The sequence below is a fragment of the Ictidomys tridecemlineatus genome, chromosome 3 (genome assembly GCF_052094955.1).
Source record: "Ictidomys tridecemlineatus isolate mIctTri1 chromosome 3, mIctTri1.hap1, whole genome shotgun sequence".
Lineage (NCBI taxonomy): Eukaryota > Metazoa > Chordata > Mammalia > Rodentia > Sciuridae > Ictidomys > Ictidomys tridecemlineatus.
The window spans coordinates 152,141,349-152,148,747 of NC_135479.1; positions in this window are offsets into that span (position 1 = coordinate 152,141,349).

Consider the following 7,399-nt stretch of genomic DNA (forward strand, 5'->3'; position numbering starts at 1 on the left):
CTAAAATTTGTATAAAGCCTTTAAAAAAACCCAAATATTCAAAGCAATCTTGAACAAAAGGAACAACGCTGGAGGCATTGTATTACCAGATTTTAAAATATTTTACAAAGCCACAATAATATAAAAGCAGGATACTAGTATGAAAATGACACAGCAACCAATGAAAATAGGACAGAAATCCCAGAATTAATCCATGCACCTATGATCAATTGGTTTTCAACAAAATTCCCAAGAGCACATATTGGGGAAAGGATTGTCTCTTAAAATAAATGGTGTTGGGAAAATTGAATATCCATGTACAGAAGAATGAAAATGGACACTCATCTTGCCCATAAAAAAGAGTCAACTCAAAATGGATTTAAGACTTAAACATAAGACCTGACGCTATAAAACCACTAAATGGGAAAAAGGTCCATGATTTTTTTTTATCCAAGGATAAAACCCTCAGAGCATAAGCAATGAAAGTAAAAATTAACAAATGGTAATCTACCAAATTAAAAAGCTCTGAAAAGCAAAGGAAACAACTAAGTCAAGAGACAAATTGTGAATTGGAGAAAACATTTGCAAATTGGATATATAAGGAAATACAACCAATAATAAGAAGATAAAACTCCCATTTAAAAATGGGCTAAGGACTTAATGGCCAAAAGATACACACACACACACACACACACACACACACACATATATATATAAATGGTGTTGGGAAAATTGAATATATATAAATACATTTTAAAAATGCATAACTTTTTTATTTCTCAGTGAAATACAAATTAAAACCACAATGAGATATGCCTCATACCTGTTAGACTTGCTATCATTAAAACTATGAAAGCAAGTGTTGGCAAGGATGTGGAGAAAAGGGAAACCTTGTAAACTGTTTGTGGTATTATAAATTAGTATAGTTATTTTGAAAACAAATGGAGCTTCCTCAAAAAACTAAAGATAGAATTATATATATCTAGAAATATCATAATTATTAATTATATTAATTTATTCTTTAAAATACAGAACAAGACAATCATCCTTTCAGTTTAAATTTATCTATCACTTCTGACCTACCAGATGATTTTTAGAATGCATATTTTAACTAGTAGTCATTTTTTATTTTTACCAGCAGGTGGAACCCTTTAGATTTATTTGTCTCAGCAATATATAAACTTTTGTGATTTCTTTTCATTTTTAAGAATTATTTTTCTTTGATTTAATATTTATTTATAGAACAGAAGTTAAGGATACTTCATATAAATGGTCATTCTATCTGCTCCAAAAAATGTCTACATTAATGAAATTCACATTAACATAGTCAATTAAACTTTTAAGTTCATAGACACTGTCACAGAACACCAGTCATAGGGTAAATTTTTAATATTTATTTATATTTTCAATAGTGGAAAATATATAAAGTAAATATAAAGAGATTTCTAACCTCCAGACTAGAGGTTGGCATTTTTTTTTCCTGTAGATTCAAACAGAAAAAATTTTAGGATGTGTGGACCTTAAGGTCTCTATCAAAACTACTCACTGCTATAGTAGTATGAAAACAGCTATAGACAACATGCAACATTGAGAAAGGTTATATTCCATTAACATTTTATATGCAAGAACTGGTCACGTTTTTAACCTACCCGTGCTCTAGGTGAGTGATTCCTAAACTTGAGTAGGAATCAGAACACCAGGACCTGTTAAAATTTTGATTACTAGGCCAGATCTCCAGAGCTTCTAATTAAACTAGTTTCTGGCAGGACTAGAGAAGTGGTACTTCTAATAAGCTTACAAGTGATGTTAGTGCTGCTGGTTTCAGAAACATACCTTATTCAGAAACCCCTAGTCTATGTCATTTGTTATCATTTCCGCTGCACCTTGCTTCCATAACATTTTAAGCAGTTAAAATAGACTACTATTAAAAAATATAAATCTGTAATACTTCCTAAAGAGATCATCTACAATAGAGAGGTATTGGATTATTGGGAAGTAAGCTTCATATTGTGACATATGTGATTCAATTATCAACATCTTTATAGAAGTATAATATTTTGTATTAGAAATGATGTTATAGAAAATCTCTTGCAGAGGGTCACAGCCTGAAAATATGCTGACCTTTGAGAATGTCAGAATAGAATCACCCACCACTCAGAAGCTGTCATTCTGATGTAATTCTCATATTTTAATGCATATTTTTACTTAATTAATGCCATATTACACATTTAATTTTGCAATATGTTTTTTTAATCTTAGTGATCAGAATTGCAAACCTTGTGATTAAAAATTATTTGTGAACACAATTTTAAGTAAACATACTTCCACTGAGTTATATCCTCAGTTGTTTTTAATTTATTTAGACACAGAGTTGCTGGCTGGCCTTAAATTTGAGATTTTCCTGCTTTAGCCTCTCTAGTAGTTGGGATTATAGTCATGTGCCACCACACATGGCTTGAACATCATTTAAGAGATCCATTATTGCATTACATATAATATTGCATTATATATAAATGTAATCATATTTTAGTCAATAATTCCTACCCTTTTGTAATTAAAATTTATTAGAAGTAATCTTGTAATGAACATTTTTGTACATAAAAATATTACCCATTTTATATTTCTTGTAAAAACAACAGAATAGAATTACTGATATATTTAAGACTCTTGATGGATACTGGCTTTATTTATAAAAATCTCTCTGCTGTTCCAGAGGGACAGCTTTATTCTACTCTATCCTAGCATTGGACATTCTAGGAAATTTTCTAAATTGGTCACAAAAAAAGAAATAGCTGTTATAGTTCTAATTTAATATTACTAGAAAAACCTCCCCTTTTCTCCTTTGTGTCCTGCACCAACCCCTTGATTCATTCTCTCAGTCCATTTAGACTGCTATCTCAAAATACTATAAACTGGTTATCTATAATAACAGAAACTTCTCACAATTCTAGAAACTGGGAAGTCTAACATCAAGGCACTCCAAGAATTCACTATCTGGAGGGAACCTTTTCTCTTACTATGTTTGGTGCCTTCTCCCTGTGTCCTCACATGGTAGAAGGGGCAAGTCTGGAGCTTCTTTTTCAAAGGTCCATTCCCCATTCATGAGGCCTCCATGACCTAATCACCTCCTAAAAGCCCCATATCTTACTATTATCATATAAAAATCAGGTTTCAACATCCAAATATGGAGGGAACATAAAAATTTAGACCATATCACCATTTACCCTATATCACTCCCCTCTATCCGCAAGAATCACAAACACAAAATACAATTGTAAGATAGTTAGTTTTAGGGCCAAACACTATATTCTATAAGGTGTTGTGGTTCTTAGCAGAAACAGTTTATGTTTTTCTGCAAAGGTGTAAATCAAAAGTCCTACCAGCAGCAAAACCAAGATTGATACTCCAGCGAACAGTCAGGGCCCAGAGCTCTTCACCTTTCTAGCAGCCTTACCCACTGCATACTGCATGGTTTGAGTCAAGCCATGACTGCCAGATTGAGACAAAACAGTACAGGATAAAGGATGATTTCACTTTTAAAAGAAAATACAGATGTGCTTGTATGGCTGTGGCAGTTTTTGCCCCAGGAAATTTCCCCCTGAAGATAGAATGGAGAAGAAAGAAACTTTATAAACTTCTGCTCTGCTTGGCTTTGAAAGAAGTTTTCAACAACTGACTCTTGCACACCTGAATTTGGTTCAGGTTGGAGCTTATTTATTAGTAAGTCTGTGGCACCTTTCTTATAGACTTTTATCCCAGAGGCCCATGCAAGATTATCTCACAAGAGTCACAAGTTCAACAGAGAACCACCATTTGACCCAGCTATACCCCTTCTGGGTCTATTCCCTAAAGACCTAAAAAAAGCATACTACAGGGACACTGCTACCTTGATGTTCATAGCAGCACAATTCACAATAGCAAGACTGTGGAACCAACCTAGATGCCCTTCAATAGACGAATGAATTAAAAAAATGTGGCATTTATACACAATGGAGTATTACTCTGCATTAAAAAATGACAAAATCATAGAATTTGCAGGGAAATGGATGGCATTAGAGCAGATTATGCTAAGTGAAGCTAGCCAATCCCTAAAAAACAAATGCCAAATGTCTTCTTTGATATAAGGAGAGTAACTAAGAACAGAGTTGGGAGGAAGAGCATGAGAAGAAGATTAACATTAAACAGGGACGAGAGGTGGGAGGGAAAGGGAGAGAGAAGGGAAATTGCATGGAAATGGAAGGAGACCCTCATGGTTATACAAAATTACATACAAGAGGAAGTGAGTGGAAAGGAGGGAAAAAAACAAGGGGGAGAAATGAATTACAGTAGATGGGGTAGAGAGAGAAGATGGGAGGGGAGGGGAGGGGAGGGGGGATAGTAGAAGATAGGAAAGGCAGCAGAATACAATAGACACTACTAGTATGGCAATTTGTAAAACAGTGGATGTGTAACCGATGTGATGCTGCAATCTGTATACAGGGTAAAAATGGGAGTTCATAACCCATTTGAATCAAAGTGTGAAATATGATATGTCAAGAACTATGTAATGTTTTGAACAACCAACAATAAAAATTAAAAAAAATGTATTGTGGTATAACGGTGAAAAATAAGCAATATTGACTATACTAAAATCAAAATATCATTCTATAATCATAAATTTTAGGATTATTCTTCTCTGCTCTGCACTTCACTGAAATTGCCTTCAGTCAAAATTCTGAGGAAAAACTCCTTATTGCACAAGAAACACAGCTCTGGCCTTAGGAAATTCACCATGAAGTAGGACCCATCCTGTGTGTTTGACTACTTTCCATTATTCCCCAGCAAGAATCCAAATTTATAATCAAGCCAGTCTTCCCATTGTCCTTGAATCAACTGCTTTGTCCATGTCTCATTATATCAGCCCCCATATCTTAGAACCTGTTATTCCTATTCCTAGGATCACTTTGACTTAATACCTCTTTATGAAATCCTCCTTTAAGACGTAAACTAAGCTGTAAATGCTAAAAATATCTCTTTCTTGAGGTTCTTAGGGTTTCAATTAGAGACTGAAGCATAATTGCACACAACGAAGTATTAGCTAATGTTTGTTGAAGAGACTTGAAGAATGAGGATGCATGTGAAGCAATGGTCATATGGATGTCCAGAGAGATTAGTCTGAGACCCTTTCAATTCTTTCTGTCAGAGTGAACACAGCATAGGAGCAATAGGATAATTCTAATACATATATGAGAAGCAAGAAAATGGTGAAATGTTAAACTAGATTTGGCAAGTTTCATGAGGATGCATGATGTAGGAGTAACGTGATGAACCCCAACATCTAACAGGGGCACTAGAATTGTATGGAGCAAACTCAACAGAATCTTGTTGTTAGAAAAAATAAAAACTTGGATGTGTTCTGAGAGATAGAATAGAAAGAAGCTGTCATTGTTGATGCCAAGACTAACACTGTCTTATATCAAATTTTCCCTCTACCCCCACTACCCATGCCTTGGCATTTTATAAGCCTTATGGGCCTTGAACTCAATACTGGGAGAACAGGGGAATAAATGGCAATGTTATCTAGTTTCTACCCCTGAATAGAATAGGGTCTTGATTAAAATTAATTTCAGTTGAAAACTAGTGATGAAAGTCTTATTTCTTTCAATCTGTGTGAACAAAGACTCAAGCCCAAATTCCTGTCATTTTCAGACACTCTACTACCAGGTATGGCAGTAATCACCAGTCTCCATCCTCCATGCAAAGAATAGTTAGAAGTGAGGGATAGTGTTTAGGTTCAATACATACCTATATAGTGTGAACATTTTCATTTAGCTGGCCTACCAGTAGAACTAATTTTGCATTATGTATTTAACTGAGTTGGTAGTTACAGGCAGCTAAAAGAGTTGATTCATGGCACTATGACCTTATCCTTGTCAGTTTGACCAAATTTATTCAGAGAATAACAGCAGCAGACCCAAGTTTCTGTATTTATATTTCTTGCTTGAACTTCATGATGAAAAACATAAAACTGTTCTGAGCTATTTTAACATTGAAAACATTTATCCTTGGAATTGGAAAATGCTAATGCTTTCCTATGCCCATATGCTGAATAAAATTGGAAGTAAACAGAGCTAACATATTTTGAGAATTGCTACTATAGTCATCAAAACAATTAAAAACTCATTTCAAGGTAGTTATTATAGGAGTATTTGTTGTTATTTATATGTCTGAAGAAGAGACACTTCTGTAGTGGTATATTATGTTACATATATTAACAACATAAAAAAAAAGCCAAGAAAACTTACCCATTTAGAAATTGTCAGGATTGGTTACTTGAGCCTAAAATTTTCAGATCCAGCATCTTGAAGTCTTTTCTCTGCTATCATAAATTTAATATTTTTAATTAAAATTATATTTATGGTCATAAAAGTATAAAAGATTAAGAAGAATAATATTTGATTATTTGACTCATACCTATAATTCTTCACTTATTTTACTAGTTCACCATTGCCTTCTCCTAAATTAAAAGGCAAGAATTAATAGTACAATTTGTCCCACAATATTACCTAGTTTACTGTTTCTTATATATTTACCAGTGCAGACAGTAAAAATATTTTTATTTTTACTTATGTAAAAATAAAAAAGTTATTATGTAAAAATCTTATCTAAATTATGCAAAATAGTATCTTAAAATATTTTACAGGATAAAATATTTGCTAGAAAGTTTATTAGTTAACATTTTTTCAGTTATATAATTACTCTTATATGATAATTTTTTTCTCCTTAACCATAGGGTAAACAAAAAGAGGATGGATAAAAATATTGTATGGTGTTCTTTATATCACCAAGTTCATATACTTCTGTAGTCTTGAGCCCTAAAATATTCTAGGAAATTTCATGAAATATATATATCTTGAGAAGCTTTACATATATTCTTCTCTTTTCTTTGAACATATGTGAACGACAGAGTACCAAAAGAAAATGTTATGTAAATAAAATAAGGCCAAAACTATTAAATAGTTTGACAGGCAAATTGCAGCAGTGACTGCCATATTTACAAATGTCCCAAACATATTAATGGCCCCATTCTTCCTCTGTGCCATGAGAAATGGTGGATAAAAAGAATCTCTTGTCGTTTGAACCTTCTCTAAGATACTGTAATAACTACACTGACATTTCTCACTAGTTTTGTAAAGCCAAGATTCTTCCCCAGAAGGAGTCTTGATTTTGGATTCTGGATTTTGATCCACATTACACTTGATACACCTGTGAATTTCCTGATCCTGTCAAATATTTATGCTGCACTGTATTTTCCATAGTTCTTCATGAATGTTGCTTGACATTTTGGAAAAGTATGAGAAAGTCTCAGCTACCAATCGATTCGTTCTGTTCTTGTAATAGATGGCTGGGATTTCTACCCTTGTCATTCTAACACCTGTTT